Source organism: Mandrillus leucophaeus, unplaced genomic scaffold, assembly GCF_000951045.1.
Source record: "Mandrillus leucophaeus isolate KB7577 unplaced genomic scaffold, Mleu.le_1.0 Scaffold77, whole genome shotgun sequence".
NCBI lineage: Eukaryota > Metazoa > Chordata > Mammalia > Primates > Cercopithecidae > Mandrillus > Mandrillus leucophaeus.
This window is the reverse complement of record NW_012108363.1, coordinates 3,785,261-3,802,935: the sequence shown is the minus strand read 5'-3', so window position 1 is coordinate 3,802,935 and position 17,675 is coordinate 3,785,261.

Here is a 17,675-nt window from a genome sequence, read left to right as displayed (position 1 = left end):
TTAAATTCCCCTCTCTAGCATCCAAGACATTTTCCTTGACCATTTTCCTTAGGCTCAATATCTTACTCACACAAGTGCCCCCCTACCAGCTCTCACAAAATGATGAACCACCTTAGCCCACAAAGGAAAAGAGGGGCTGTCATGCATAAACTCCTTCAGCTTCCGTCTTGCATTTCTGGATGTATCGATACCACTGCCTATTCTTCCTCCTCACCTCTCACCTACACAGAAAAGCTGTTCTATCTCCTGTCTGAGGTTGATCTCCCAACTGTTCTCTTCATCCTCCCGAATCTCACTCCAGCAATTATCTCTTTTTCTTGTTTCATTCCTTCATCTCTCTCTCTCCACTTCCTTTTTCTGTCACCCTACAAGCACATAAGTTTCCCTATTTTTCTAAAACAAAGCAAGAAACATCTCTAATTTTCTCTTCTTCCCAGGTTACTTTTTTAGTTCTCACTTTCTTTTGACACCAAATCGATTCCCTCACCAGTTTTGCTGTTCTATATTTTTTACTTACAAAATCTGACAGTTCTATCAACTTGCTTCTCTTCCAATCTGATCTCAATAGCAGGTTTTTCTTCTTTGAAATCTTCTATCTCAGAGTACAGTGATATTTCTCTTCCTACCTTTGTGACCACTCTTTTTCTATCTCCACAAGAGTTCTTCTGTTTTTACCTAGGCCATAAAAGTTGGTGTTCCCTGGGTTATATATTCAGTGCCCTTCTCACTCTAGGAAAACTGATCCACGGTTCTGGATCAGTTATGGATGAAACCACTGTTATGATTTCATCTCATTAATGCTGACTTCCAAATATTCACGGCCAATTCTATTTACTGTCTCGCCTTTTGAACATTACATCAACATACCTAGTAATTAACTGAACATATCCTCTTGGGTGCCTGCATGAAAATCTTGACCTCGACATTCTTTAAACTATACTAGGTCCTTCCTGGAAATACGTTCCTCCTCCTATGTTCTCTTCCTCAATTAAAAGCATCATCAAGCCCCAAAATCTCAAAGATGTCATTGATTCCCACCTTGTCCTTTAAGCATCTCATGAACTTAATGTCTGTCTTTATTCTGTTCTCTCCTATCTACACCATGGCTACTGTCCTAGTTCAGGTCCTCATTGTGACCTTCCTGCCCATCTCCTGTTCGCTAGTCTTACAACCCTCCTGGCCATACTCTGCACTATAGCCAAAGTGATCTAAGTTCTTTACCTCTATCCTACTTAATAATGTGATTGTTCATAGGACAAATCCTAACCACTTAATATGATATTCAAGGCTCATCAAAATCTGGTGTCACTTTATCCTGAAGCAAGATCCAATCTTGGACTTTTCAATTACATGCACCAATAAGTCCTTTTTCTTGCTTAATCCAGTGTGGGTTGAGTTTCTACCATTTATAACTAAGAGCCCTTATAGTCCTTAGTCTCATTTCAATAGAACATCTTGAATATATCATCTAACACACTTTACATATAACATCTCACCCTACACCCTTCTACTATTCTCCCAAAACTTGTTCATCCATAACTGACTAGATTCCCCCCACAATTTTCTGAAGTAAAAATAAGATTGGACAAGCATCATTGGCCCCAGTTGATAGAAGCATTGACCTTAACCAAAAGGGGCTGAATTACTGATGCTCCGAATGGGAGTCCTCAGGTTAAAAACAAAAAATGCCTGGACTAGAGCCCAGGTCTCTTGATTCTTAGCGCTGGTACTAAATCTTACCCCCACTTCCAAATTTTCCCCCACATTTCATTTCTGCACTTGCTCATTTGTAGCATCATTCCGAGAACTGTGATTCCTAGTCTGATTTGAGTAGAATAGAAACATCTCTTCTGTTGAAAAACCTTCTAAAGGTTGCCGCAGGACCAAGGAGAGTTTGTTGATTAGGGCTTCTTCAGCCAGAAAATTACCCCTATTAAAGGATAATTGGTGCCTTGTGATGGTGATGATGATGATGATGATGATGACGACAATGACAACACAGCCTCAGAATGAAGAGCACTTCAAATGAGCAGCAGGCTCTGAGGAACCAAGACCCAGAGACTGATCACATTTGTAACTAGCAGTGGCCACCACTGACAAGTCATTGCCCTCAGCAGCCTTCACCCTCACAGTGACACCTTGTGCTGAATTAAAATGTACTCAAGCTGGTCGGGCGCAGTGGCTCATGCCTGTAATCCCAGCACTTTGGGAGTCCACGGCAGGTAGATCACAAAGTCAGGAGTTCAAGAGCAGCCTGACAAACACGGTGAAACCCCATCTCTACTAAAAATACAAAAAAATTAGCCAGATGTGGTGGTGGGTGCCTGTAATCCCAGCTACTCAGGAAGCTGAGGCAGGAGAATCACTTGAACCCAGGAGGCAGAGGTTGCAGTGAGCAGAGATCATGCCACTGCACTCCAGCCTGGGCAATAGAGCAAGACTCTGTCTTTAAAAAAAAAAAAAAAAAAAAAAATTGCACTCAGGCTGAGTGATGGAGTGCAGCATCATTCGAAATCAGACCCCCAGGTTCTGGAAGCCACTAGAGCCTGGCACGTAGACAGAGCCACTTGGCAGTACAATATCCCCCTGAGGGAGCACATTGGAAGCAAAATAAATGTATTTGACAGTGTGAGCTGTCACCAAACAAAAAACTATTTCCCATAAGCAATTGTATGCAAGACAGTAAGAGAATTCTGTCCTCTAGAGAAGGGGTCCCCAGTGAGAGGTCAGAACCTCCCTGGTGGGTCTCAGTCTTCCCAGGAGATCTTAGATGCCAGGGTGCAGCCTCCCGTATCCAGCCTACTGACATCAAGAGCTGATTTGCCTCTAATCCAATAGTAAGCACCACTCAACCTACCCTTGCTCCTCCTCCACACTTTCATGGGTCTCCCACAGGGAGGTTAATTCTGGGCCTGAATCTTAATTCAACCTCCCCATTTCACTCAGAAATATTCGCCACACCTCTTCTCATCCCCACTCTTCATGGAATAGTATTTACTACCCTTGCAAGAAAGACGGAAATCCCGTATTTATAAAGGCAACTTCATTGTTTTTAAGTCAATTTACCACAATCAACTTCAAATCGGTTATGAATGTTCATGGATTCACCCCTTTGGCACAAATTTATTCGTCATCTACTGTTGCAAAGCACCAACATGTCAGAATTTAAGATGTTAAAATTTAAAAGTTCTAACTATGTCAGGTTCACCATCATATCCCTAATCCGTGACTTGGCACATAATAGCATTCAATAAATTGTTTTTGAATAAAATAATAAGGAAATTTAAAGAAATTGAACATAAAATCCTGTGCCTCAAGAAGCTTATAGAAAGTCTTCAACTATGCAAAAGTGAAGAAAATATTGCTAAGACCCTTCCTCACTCTAAAATCCTAAGAATCTATGATTCAAAGTCTTAGTTAGAAGATAAAAAGGTTAAAAGACAGGCCTGGGGTTGTCACAAAGAGTCAATAATAAAAATCACAGGGCTGGGCACGGTGGCTCATGCCTGTGGTACCAGCACTTTGGAAGGCCAAGGCAGGCGGATCACCTGAGGTCAGAAGTTCAAGACCAGCCTGGCCAATATGGCAAAACCCCATCTCTACTAAAAATACAAAAAAAAATTAGCCAGGTGTGGTGACACACACCTGTAGTTCAGCTACTCGAGAGGCTGAGACACAAGTATCGATTGAACATGGGAGGCAGAGGTTGCAGTGAGCTGAAATCATGCCACTGCACTCCAGCCTGGGCAACAGAGCGAGACTCTGTCTCGAAGGAAAGAAAAAAAAAGAATAATAATATGAGAGGTAAGGATTGAATGTGTTAGAAGTGATCAGAAGAGGGAGAGATCTTTTAGGCCTGCAGAAGGAAGTCAGAAAGAAAAAAATGTGGAGGAGATGGAATTTACACAAGACCTTGAAGAAAGGAATTGTTGGGAAGGGCACAGAGCTAACAAAGCTGGGAGTTATTCCAAGGGAACAGAGGAACTCAGGCTTCAGGGGGCTCAAATGGGACAGAACTTTCTGAGCAGGAAGAAAAAGCAGCTAAAAGGAATGCAACACCTACTATGTGGGAAGTACTGTTCTACTTAGTTTATTGAAAGTTTTTGCAAACTTTTAACATTATTTATTAAGCACCTATTATATTCCAGACACTCTGCTTAGATGCTAGGGACACTGCAGTTAACAAAATGCTCTATGGCCTCATAGAGCCCCCATAGTCATGGGGAGAGCAGGCAATGCACAAAATAAGTAAAATACAGAGTGTGCTGAATGATGCTAAGTGCAATGAAGAAAAATTAAGCAGAGAGCAGGGATGAATGTTTGGAATAGAATGGAACAAAGTGGTCAGGAAAGAACTCGCTGAGAACATGGTATCTGAGTGAAGACCCGAGGGCAGTGAGGGAATGATACTTGCAGGTGAAGAGCATTGACAGCAGAGGAACCATGAGTGCAAAGGCCTCCAGGTAGAACCTGTCCCATGTGCATGAGGCCAGCTGGCTGGAGTTCAGGAGGGGAGGGAGAGAAAGTCAAAGAACTAACACGGGTCAGATCAGAGAGGCCTTGTAAGCTATTGTAGTGAACGCTGAGCCTCTGGTTGACTCACAAGCTACCTGTCATTCATTTCCCTTTACAAGGGGACTGAAGCTCTGCGAGGCGATGTGGCTTACCCAGGAGCATACAGATAACAGGTAGCAGAGCCAGGGTCTAAACCCAGGCCTCCATGGCCCCTGCTACTTCACCTGACCCTATCCTCCCCTCTCTTCATGATTCATTCTTGTGTGTGTGTGTGCACGTGTGCATACAGTTGCATGCGCACTCACATCTTACCCTACTGTTTTCAGTCCTCCAACACCCCCAGCTCCTCCCTGCTCAGTGTCTTCCCTCGTGCTGTTCCCTTTGGTTGGAGTGCCCTTCCCCTACTCTTGATCTGATGGGTGCATCTTTCAGGCCTTGGTTCAAACGTAATAGCCTTTCCCGACCCTCTCATATAATTTGGCTGTGCCTTGTTGTACCTTCTCAAGGCCTCCAGTTCCACTTTCCTTTGTAATTATATGTTTATTTGTGTGTTCGCTTTTCTTCTCTCTCCTGCCCCGGATTGTGTCTCTACCCAGCACCCAGCCCAGTGCCTGGCACATAGGAGGCACACAATAAACATGTACTGAGTAACTGAGAAGACCAAAAGGGTAAAGACAAAGTAGGAAGGCCTCAGAGAGGTTTCCAGGCATCTGTAAGAAAGGGAAACCAATGGTTGCTGCGAGAGAGATTTGGGGTTATCTGTGGCCCGGCCTGTTTCCTGCCTGGTTTTGGAATGAGACGCTGCAGCCTGTCTCTGGCTGCTCCACAATCTAATACATTCATCATGTGACTCACCCCCCCAGCAGCCTCTGGAATGAATGTTATTTGGAGTAATTGGCCAAGCACTTAGAAAATGCTAAGGTTTATTTTTAAATATGATTACGACCTGTCTCTTGCTTTCCGGAAAATCACGTGCGCTCTTCAGAGATACAAAATCCGATCATTGCACTTTTAAAACCAATGTTTTAATCTTGTCATCTAAACAAACTTGCTAAGTTGGTTTAGGGGAGGAGCATAACCATCCCCATTTGATTGATAGGAAAACTGAGGCTTAGGGGAGACTAAATGCACCATCTCAGGTCAAATAGCTATTGAGAGTAGCTATCTTGAAACTAGAGAAAGCTGTGTCCACTCTACTATCCTGCCTCCCCCATGCAAATAACGCAGATGGTCCCCCAAAGAGAAGAAGAATCTAGAAAGAGGAAACCATGACCTTCTTGGTTTAGTGTTTTATGTGGCAGCAGGGCAACCAATCGTTCTAATTAGGTCACAGGAAGCCTGTTTCTCTTTAAGAACCTATTAGCAAGCTGGCAAAATCTCATCCTATTACCATGTAAATAAATAAGGATAAATTTTCCCACATCAGCCTCCCAGGGCTGAACCAAAACTCTCCTCCTTTGCACATTTTTGATAACCTGCTTATTCTGGAATACCTCACAATTAAAGATAGCATGCTCTGGACGTCAATAATTCATCGTGGAGAGGGAAAAAGGATGAGATAATTAACATTCTCTGGCTGGCTTTGGCTGGGAAGTAGCTTAGTAAGCACAAGGGCATGTTTTGGGCTATTTCCATCATGAGGGTAGAATAAATAAAACGGATCCTTTCGCACACTAGACTTGAAGGATTTGTGTCAGGCTAGTTGGCCCTGGGGCTTTCTGAGTTGAGTTTAGATCTCCACTGTGGCAAAGTAAGCTGACCAGCAAATTCAGCCCCAGGGCTGGACTGGGTAGGTGGGTTACAAGGAGTAAGGGCAGCATGTCTCAAAGCCACTCCTTAAGCCTCTAGCTCGTACCGTAAGCTTTAACTTTTCGGTGAACTTCTCTCTGACCTTCCATTTTTTTCTTCTCTGATTTCTTTTATCAAGTTATGTAACTCTGATGGACCCTCCTTCGTTTGCCGTTCTGTAAAATGGGAAAGATAATGTGATTTAGAGTAATTGACCAAGGACTTAGGCAGGGGTGTCCAACCTTTTGGCTTCCTTGGGCCATATTGGAAGAAGAATTGTCTTGGGCCATAAAGAAAATACACTGACACTAACAATAGCTGATAAGAAAAAAAAAAAATCACAAAAAAATCTCATAATGTTTTAAGAAAGTTTACAAATACGTGTTCGGCCTCATTCAAAGCTGTCCTGGGTCACATGCAACCTGCAGGCCTCCAGTTGGACAAGCTTGCCTTAGAGCAAGCAGGATTACTGAGGACTGAAACATCATTGTTATCATCATCGTCATCATCATCGTCATCACTATCCCTTATGAATCATTTATGATGTGTCGGGTTTTATCATGTGCTAGATGTATTTCATTTGCATTTTTAAGTTTGATGCCTACTGGGATAGATGATCAGTCTTTGAACCTCAAAATAAGCTGGAAATAGAGTTTTTAAAATTTTGTATCACCCAGTTGAAAATAAACTAATGAAATACATAACCCCAAGGGGAATAGTGCAAGCAGTCAGAGAGTTTGAGTATGTTTATGCATGACAGAGCCATAAATGGGTGCTGGGATATACCTAACCTTTATGGTTGACGTCATGGGGGAAATGGCTTCTGTGCCTACTAACCGAGACTAAGGGAGGGTACAGCATGACTGTGCCCTCTGGGTGCCCATCCCATGGGACCTCTGTTGGCAGCACAATATCAGCCTGTGTGGACTTGTGTCTGTCCCAGTATGGCAATTCCTATATTTTATGTTGTTATGATTCCTAAGGGAAAAAATTTTTTTCAGCTGAGATTTTTGTTTCTGTGATGATGCACTGACTGCCTCTATTCCCTCTACATTTTATGTTCTTAATCTAAGTAGTGCAGATTGGTAGCAATTTACTACAGCAAGTCAGAAAGGAATCGTCCTAAAATGTCTGAGCATTTTAACCAGCACATGGAAAACTGTCCCCTACCTCTGTCCTATTTGCACACTGTAACACCCCTCGCCCATCTTTGCCTCCTTTCCTTCAGGCCTAGTTGAAGGATCAGCCTCCTCTAATCTAAGAATTTAAGACTAATCTTGCCACCTGATCTTTGTTTTGGTACATACTGCTCAGGTATCTGACCTTATCCATAAACTCTTTCTCTGTCCATCTTCAGTTGCCCTCAACTCTCTGGCTGGCTCCTTCACAGAAGTAAACTTTTTCATCTCTCCCCCTCTCTCATCTTAAAAATAAGCCCTCCCTTAATCCCTTATCCTTTTCCAGCTCCTGTCTTATCTCTTGCTCCCCATCAAAGCCAACAGCCTGAGTTGTCTTCACTTGTGTCTCCACTTCCTCACCTCCCACTCTTGCCCCTGCAATCCAGGCTTGTTCCACTCCTGGTTGGCCTCTGAAATTGCTCTCATCGAGATTATACACTTGTTGGTCCAATCCAACAGGCACACAGAGCCACCTTATTCAATGGCTCTATTGTGGTTGACAGGGAGGGCCTCCTTCACAGGTCCTGGAATTAGAATGTGGACATTTTGGAGCAGCATTTATTCAGCCTGCCATCTCCCTAAAACTCAGTTCATGTCTGAATCTGAAATCTTTTTTCCCACCAAGATGAACTATGACTATCCGTCCTGTTGAGTCAGCCAGAAACAAACATGGCATTATCCTGACTCCTTTTCTCACATCCCTATATCCAATCAATGAGCAAATCCTATCAATTCTTAATATCTGGCCAATAGAGTCACATCTCATCTCTCCACCCCTGCTACTGGTGTCTTGATTTGAGCCACCACCGTTTCTCATCAGAGATACTGCCACATGCTTTTTTCTGCTGTTCTTGCCTCTGATCTTGACCCTTTCCTCCATTCTGAATGCTGTCCACACAGTGTTCTTTAGAAAACACAGATGTTAAAGTTCCTCCAACTACTACCACCACCACCACCATTACCAGGATAGGAAAGGCTCCTTAATTATAATATTTTGATACGATAAAAATACATATTTAGTCTTCATCCTGGGCTCCTGGCACAGAGCTCCTAAAACCCTTGGAATTTCCTGAGTCTTAGGGGCAAGATGAGCGTCTTTTGTTTTTCACAATAAGCCTAATGAGGTGACTCCTGGAAGATGCAGGATGGTTGCCAGAGAAACCGACCATGTGATTAGAGGATTGGAACTTTTAACCCAGGCCCAGACCTCCTTAGAAGGGAGAAGGGCTGGAGATTGAGTTCAATCCCCAATGGCCAATGATTTAATCAGCCATGCCTATGTAATATAGCTTCCATTAAAAAAAACATAAACTAGGGGTTCAGAGAGCATTCAGACTGGTGAATACATGAAGGTGCTAGGAAGGCGGATAAGCTCAGACAGGGTATGAAGCTCCAGACAGCCCCGCATCCCCATACCTTGCCCTGTGCATCTCTTCCATTTGACTGTTCCTGAGTTGTATCCTTTGTAATAAACTGGTAATAGTAAATTAAGCACTTTCCTGAGTTCTATGAGCCACTCTATCAGACTGTCACACCCAAGGAGGGTGACCTGGGAACCTCCTTGGGTGTCCTGGGAACCCCCAATTTATAGCCAGTCAGAGAATATGGATCATAACCTGGGACTTGTGACTATTGTCTGAAGTGGGCTTCGGTGCTGTGGGACTGAGCCCTTCACTTCTGGGGTCTGTACAACACCAGGGAGTTAGTGTCATAATTAAATAATAGGGCACCCAGTTGATGACCAGAGAGCTGGAATATTGCTTAATGTAAGGAGGGAACTCACTCATGTGGTTGCCTACATGTTCTCTGAGTATAGAGAAAAGCAGTTTATCCCTTTTACTAATGTGTAATAACTTCAAGGCCCTTCAAGACCTGGCTCCCTATTTACCTCTCCAAAATCATCTCCTGCTACTCTCCTCTTGCACTCTTTGCCTTTAACCACATGGAACCACCAGCAATTCCCAGATGGGGCTGTGGACTTTTGCACTTGCTGCCTCATCCACTCTAAATTACCTTTTCTGCAACACACCTGTCACTCTTCACCTAGCCAACCTCAATTCATCCTTCAAAACTAGTTCAGTTACCACCTCCTTCAAAAAGTCTTCCCTGATGTTGCAGATGGCACTACTGGCCTGAATACTTCGCCCCTTTCTACATCCTCACCCTTTGCAGGATAGCTTAACAACTCATCCCATTAGGAAGGAGAATCAGGGCAGGGCAAGGTAACTCATGCCTGTAATCCCAGCACTTTGGGAGGCTGAGGCAGGTGGAGCACTTGAGGTCAAGAGTTCAAGACCAGCCTGGCCAACATGGAGAAACCCTGTCTCTACTAAAAATACAAAAGTTAGCGGGGCTTGGTAGCATATACCAGTAATCCCAGCTACTCAGGAGGCTGAGGCACAAGAATGGCTTGAACCCAGGAGGCGGAGGCTGCAGTGAGCCGAGATCACACCACTGCGCTTCAGCCTGGGAGACAGAGCAAGACTCTAACTCAAACAAACAAACAAACAAAAACAAAAAACAAAAAGGAGAATCTATTTCCCTACTCCCCACAATTTTCTCATGTGACTTTCTTTGGCCAATGGGGTGTCAACAGCTTCACATGCAGAGAAGCTTTGCTTTTGGGGTTTTGTTTTGTTTTTATTTTGCTGTGACAGCAGTTTCCTCATCCTGCAGCTCCTTTGGTGGCCCAGTTCTGTGTCATGGTTTGCAACGTTGTCTTTCAGGAAGCTTGCCCTAGAGATTGTTTATTCAGCCCACCCAACAATTATATGAAGTATTTAGTAATAATACTCTAACAATAGCAACAAAAATAATAATCAACATTTCAATCTATTTATTAATAAATTCCTTCCTACTTTACGAACTAGAATGGATTCTGTTGTCTGTATTTAGGACCTCTAACCATTATGGAGGAGGAGAAAAGGAAGAATGAGAAGAGGAGGGGAGGAGGGAAATAAATGAAAGGGGAAGCAACTGGCCAGGCACGGTGGCTCACTCCTGTAATCCCAGCACTTTGGGAGGCCAAGGCGGGCAGATCACCTGAGCTCAGGAGTTCGAGACCAGCCTGGCCAACATGGTGAAACTCCATCTCTACTAAAAATACAAAAATTAGCCGGGCATGGTGGTGCATCCCTGTAATCCCAGGGACTTGGGAGGCTGAAGCAGGAGAATTGCTTGAACCTGGGAGGCGGAGGTTGCAGTGAGCCAAGATCGTATCACTGCACTCCAGACTGGGAGACAGAGCAAGACTCCGCCTTGGGGAAAAAAAAAAAAATGGAAGCAGCAACCAAGGTGACGGCTTATTTTCTATTTATAGATTTATTTAAAGTATGTTAAATCCATATAACTATGTTAATGTCATACTACATTTTTAAATTTTTTTATTTTTTTAAATATATAATATAATCAATTTTTGCAAAGAAAAAATAATGTACACATATATGCATATAGAGCAATAATAAACATTTTAAAGAACAGAAACGTAACATAGAAGTTGTTATTTCTAGATAATGGAATCAAAGAGATTTTCTTTTTGATTATTTTTAATTGTTCAAGAATAAGCACAGATAATAATAATAGGCACATCTCATTTTCTCCATACCCTATTCTTATTCTCTAATCTTGGTGGGTAATAAGTTTTTCAGACACATCAGTCCTTGCAAATAGATGCAAAGCTAAATATACAGTACACATTTATCTCTAAAATGTGTCCCTATTTTTACAGAAAAGCAAGGCTCAGAGAGATGGCATAACTGATCCAACTAAACTCCTTTTAACACACTAACCTCTCCAGGTAACAAATGCCAGCCAGGACCGTAGCAAGAAGCACTGACTTCTAATCATTTTGGTCATCTAATAGCTATGTAAGCACTGGACTTTTTTTTAACTTCTGTGAGCCTCTGTTTCTTTCATCTCAAAATTGAGTATCATAATGGTACCTACTTCCCAGGGTTGGTGTAAGTCTCCAATGAGATATACATATGGAAAGTTAAGGACACTGCTTAGCAAATCATGCTCAATAAATATTAGCTACTACTACTATTGTTATCCTACTGTAATAGGGTTACTATCATTAGCCTACATTATTACTATTTTTATGTTACTCTAATTACTATTACTACAGTTCTTATCGTACTATAATAGAATTCTATTACTCCTATTTCTTTAATTCTGATAGAGTCAGGTGGAGATGCTGCCCTAATCATCTTTGTGCTCCCAGCATCCAGCATAACAGATGCTAATTTAAACGAGTGAGGGTGTGGGTGGGTGGGTGGATGGATGGATGGATAGATAGATTAATGGATGGATGGATGAACTGAGACAGGTAGAGAGATGGGATGTAAATAAATGTGTGCTATGGACAGGTGGATAGAGGAGACCTTAAGTAACTTAGTATGTCAAATGCCTGAATGGGAAGGTAGGTAGGTGGTTGGCAGAAGAGTGGACGGGTGGATGAATGATCGAACGGATGGATGGGTGGGTGGGTGGATGGATGGAAGAGAAGGTCTTAAGTGACTTAGTGTGAGAGCCTGAATGGCTAACGGTAGAGCAGGCGACTGAACGAGGGGTGGACCGAAAGCCAGATGCCCGCTTCCTGGCTTTTCTCCCCCTCTGTCTTCACAGCCTGCCCTTCCTCGGCTCCAAGGCGCCCCCGAGGGGTGAGCTTCCTGGGCGCGCTCTGCAGCGCCCTCCGCCCCCAGCTCACGGCGAGGGCGTCACGCAGCTGCTCAGCGGGGCAGCGGCCTAGCGGCGCGGGCCGGGGTCTCCTCCCTCGTACCGGGCCAAGCGCCGGGCTCGTCTGCATTGACGTCTGCGGCAGCGGCAGCGGCCGGGCTCTCGGGAGCCTGGGTGAATTATGATGCACATCCACCGCGGCTGCTAAAAAAAGGGCAGTGACTCACCACCTGCCGCGGAAACTTCCACGAGCGCCGGCCGCACAAAGGCGGGAGCGCCAGGCCAAGGGCGGCTGCGCCCCGGGCGCCGGGCAGCGGCCAGGTGTGTCTCGAAAGCACAACGCCAGGACCGTGGCGCGGGGTCGGGCGGCAGTTGGAGAGACCTGGGGCCTGCGCCTTGGCTACCTGGCCTGGCTTCCACAGCTTGGAGCTCAAAGCCAGCCCTTCATCGAAAAAAAAAGAAAAAAAAAAAAGATGTGATTTGACAGGTGACAAAGGGGAGAGCAATAGCTCATACTCATCGCTGTCCTACATGTACTAAGGTCATAACCCTCAAAACAGCCCTGAAAGCAGGTCACGTGATTATCCCTGCTTTGCAATGGGGATACTAAGGCCAGAGAGGGAAAGGGGCTTGCCAGGGGTAGCAGAGCTCTCAATATACCCAATAAAATAGTAATGTGGCAGCACTGTGGAATTCCTGCCGTGTGCCCAGGCCTGTGCTGGTGATACAGAGATGGACGAGAGTGGTCCCGCTGCGTGGAGCTCACTGTACAGCACTCTTTCTATGTCCAGAAGCATTTACCTGGGGGGACTCAGTTCCATCCCTTGCCACCCAACAAATATTTTCGAGCTCTGCTGTGTGCAGAGAACAGTGGCAGAGGAGACATATAGAGGGTTACAAAGGTGACTAAGACAGCTTTAATTTAATTTTTGTGCATTCACCAAGTAGTTAGTAAGCACCTATCATGCGCCAGGTGAGCAAGGTAACGCTGACCTGTCCCAGTTCTCATGGAGCGCACGTTCTAGCAGTGAAGACGGGTAAACAAGGTGTGAGAAACGCTACCTTAGGGGCTGGAGGCACACACAACACAGCGAAGGAACACCCAGCCTAATGTAAGCCATCAAAGAAGGTTTCCAGGTGGCAGTAACTTTGAAGCCAAGGCTGGAAAGCTAATTAGAAGTTAAGCATATGGAGAGGAGTTTTGGGAAGAGAGTTTCACTCAGGGAGAACAGCATGTACCTAAGTCCAGAAGTGCCAGAGATCATGACGGGTTTGAAGAACTGAAAAGCATTCAGTATACCTGCAGCAATGGGGGCAAAGGAGGAAAAGTGGAAAACAGGAAGCTGGGAGCAGGGGTCACCCCACGCACCTGTTTGAGGACTAGGGACTTAGCCAGAGGGCAAACGAGCTAACAGCTCAGACAATAGCCAGCTGCATTTACAAGGACAGGGAAATCAGTTATATTGGTACCAAAGAGGCAGAATGAATTCCGTACTGGTGGGAAAGGGAGATCAGGGAGAGCTTCCTGGTGAAGGAGGCATTCAGGCTGTCCCTGGTTGATAGACTTTCTGCAGAAGAGGAAAGGGGAAGAACTAGGAAGTGGCATGGATGCCATAGCGCCTCACCCAGGCTCTTCATGGACCCTCTTGAAAGGCCAGAGAGCCATTTGCAAGACTAGGGCTAATGCAGTAAGCTTCTTCTAGGGTCTGGGGTATGGGCAAACTGGCCTACAATGAGCTCCATGTGAAAAGGAGGCACAGCCCTAGTCTTTAAAGAAGCTTCTATCCATTGGTGCTGGCAACTGAAAAACAAAATTCGTGTAATTATTCTACAGTATGTACTGAGTATTTACTGTGTGCCAGGTGCTGTGATAGGCACTAGAAATTCATTGGAGGGCAATAACAGATATGGTGCCACTCTCATGGAGATCAGTTCTGGAAGGGAATAGGTTAATTTTTAAAAACACACAAATAACTGTGGAATTCCCACCATGAAAGTGCCCCCAAGACACAGGTAAGTGGTCCTATGAGAAGGCAGGTGAGGACTGCTGTATTCTGAAGGGCATGGACAAGATGCTTTAATGATGTGACGTTTGCGCAGGATCTAAAGGATGAGAAGAAAGTAACAAAACATGGGTGGGAGGGGCAGCGCTTCAGGCAGAGGGGACAGGGCAGGCAAAGCCCTCAGGGAAAGGCCAGTGTGACTGGAATAAAGAATGGGGAGAGGGTTGGGAACAAAATAAGACTATCCTAGGAACGATGGGACGGTCATCCTGCCTGTAAGCTGGGCAAGTGCCATGGGGATGCAGAGAACCGGTGAGGACCAGAGAGCCTTGCTCTTTATTCCTTGCACCTCATTTCCGTTTAGCAATAACTCTGCAGCCAGGCGCGGGGGCTCATGCCTATAATCCCAACACTTTGGAAGGCTGGGTGGGTGGATCACCTGAGGTCAGGAGTTCGAGACCAGCCTGGCCAACATGGCAAAACCCTGTCTCTACTAAAAATGCAAAAGTTAGCCGGCCATGGTGGTGGGCACCTGTAATCCCAGCTACTGAGGACGCCGAGGGAGGAGAACTGCTTGAATCCGGGAGGTGGAGGTTGCAGTGAGCCGAGATTGTGCCACTGTACTCCAGCTTGGGTGACAGAGGAGACTCTGTCTCAAAAAAAAAAAAAAAAAAAAAAAGCACCCTGCAGGATTCTAACCTCCATCTTAATGAGATGAAACCTGACACTCTGAGAAATTAAGTGACTTGCCCATGTCCACAGCTAGTTAAGTTGAAGAAACCAAGATCCAAACCACAGTCTCCGTAACCCATGATCTTTTTACTGGGGATGAGATCAGCCTCCCAGAAGAAGGTCGACCCAGAAGTTAATAGAAAGTGGGATATGGATAGCCAGATGGAAGGTGAAGAGGTCTTTCCCAGAAGGGCAAGATATCATCAGCAATGTAGGGACGATACTACACTGAGAGAAGCAATACAGAAGCTACCTACATAGAAGAAAAGACTAAAGGAATTAAAGAGATTTCTCTCAGTGGCTTGTATCTGAGGATTGTGCGTAACTTTTTCTTTTCTTTTTTGAGACAGAGTTTCGCTCTTGTTGCCCAGCATGGAGTACAATGACATGATCTTGGCTCACTGCAACCTCTGCCTCCCAGGTTCAAGCAATTCTCCTGCCTCGGCCTCCGGAGTAGCTGGGACTACAGGCGCATGCCACCACATCCGGCTAATTTTTATATTTTTAGTAGAGACAAGGTTTCTCCATGTTGGCCAGGCTGGTCTCGAACTCCTGACCTCAGGTGATCCACCCATCTCGGCCTCCCAAAGTGCTTGGGATTACAGGTGTGAGCTACTGCACCTGGCTAACTTTATTCTTTTTTCTTTTTGCTTGTCTATGCTTTCTAAATTTTCTATAATGGGTGGATGTTCCTTATGTAAATAGGGGAAATAATAGCAGTTACATATAAAAGGGATCATGTAAGCTTTTTAAGTCCTTGCAGGCAGTATCTATATTGTATTTATTTTTTCATCCTCCTACAGAGCTCAGCACGATGCCTGGCACATAGGAAGTTGCTCAAAAAAAGTAAACTAAACAATGAAGTAGTTGGAGATAAGGGTTAGGCGAGGCAGAACGATAGAAGGCCAAATCCAGCATTTTGTTTTGAAGCAAAGTTCAAGCCTATGTGTCGAAAATCAATTAGTCTTGAAATAAGCCCTTGGAACTGAATTCACCTGCTGTTTCCTTCATAGCATGTAGTGACCACACTCTGACCATATGCCACCCTCCCAGCCAACAGATTCCTCCACAAATTTTATTTGAGCTCCTTCAATGTGTCCAGCCCTGCAAGGGCTCCATAGGGGAAACAGACCCAAGAGAAGAATAAACCAGCGCCCCTTGCCAGAGCAAATATTTTGGTGCTGAATGATTTGGCGAAACCTGAGAACATTCGCTCAGAGGAGGACTGCCTCTCCTCACCAAATGGCACAACATACTATGATGTTATAATATTAGGTTCTTTATCACAGAAACACTGGCATCTGTTTCGGAGGAAGCACCCTCCCAGATGGTGCATCCCACTGTTTTTGTCGTCTGGAACAGTGTGAGGTTTCTTAAATGGCTTTCAGCTTCCAAATCATCCTCCATACAATGGCAGCTTGTTAATTAAGTGGTCCCTTTGTGATTGCATTTGATAAATATAAGATGAGAAGGGTTTATTGAGATGTGAAGGAAAGCAACAGGGAGGAGCTCCTCAGAGCAGACAGGTCTTTGTGTGGGCGTCATCCACTGGGCTTCAAGGGAATAGGGTACAGCTTTGGATGAGCACAAAGGAGTTTGGGATTCGCACAGACAGAGCCGTCTCTACCCAGTGGACACCCAGCCATATGCAAACAGTGTATAAGGGGCTTTGTGACAACCTCACCTCATCCATCTCTTTCCACCAAGGGCAGGCAGGGAAATGGAAACCTTCCAGTTCTTTCCGGGAGCTGAGTGATTTGTGCCATTCGCAGATGTGCAGTTGTCAGTTACACTGCCAGGAGCTCTTTTGACTCCAATGGACAAGATTTGGGAAGTGGAGGTCCAAAAAAGGTATCTGCTTTGGAAGCAGTGGTCTGTGTTCTTGGAACAGCAGATGACTGGTGACAACATTTAATTAAATATAAACTCTCAGGCCAAGAACTTGACTTGGAGGGTTGGTGGACTTTCAGATTTGACTTGTGAAATTTGGCCTTCTCCAAAGACCAGGCAACTTTCTCCAAAATATAGCACACCAAGGAAGACTAAAGACACATAGTTTTCAAGGGAATAGAGATCTCTGTCAACCCCTCTCCTGCCACCAGGCAGAAATAAATCAGCCTCAGGCTACATAAAAGGATCTGTGATTACCAGATGGCATCTTTGTCTTTCCTTCTGGTTCAACCTTAATTCAATCATTTATGCAACAAATCTATATTAGGCATCTACTAGGAGGAAGGCGCATATCTGGGTATGTAGTGGCATGGCTCATGCGCCCCTGCGCTGGAGGGGCTTACAGTCCGACAGACGCATGACTCTGTGAGCCACTTGGGGGCACAGGATTTGGCTTTGATCTTTATCCTCCCAGCACCTAGCACAGTGCTTGCTGCATGGTGGGTGCTCAATAAATGTTTGTTGAATGACTGCATGAATAAATGCTATTTCCCACCCTCTTCTGCAGTTAATATCACTCTATATCTTTTATATCTTCCTGCTGTCATTAATGCTTATTTTCTGGCTTTGGTTGCTATAAAGAACAGCTGTTTCTCAACTTCTGTACCCTAATGCTTCATACACTTAGAAAGTATTAATAATTCATCTTTTTGCCTTCACTTCTCCAGCTCCCTCTTGTCCTCCCCTGGCATCAGCATCTGCTCTTAGTCACCTGTAATAAGAAAAATAATCTGTTTTGGTATCTAATGGCCTTTTACAGTTTGCAGAGGTTTTCACTTGTATGATTTCAAGGACTTTTGGAAGAGCCACTAACAAGCCCCAGCATCATCCA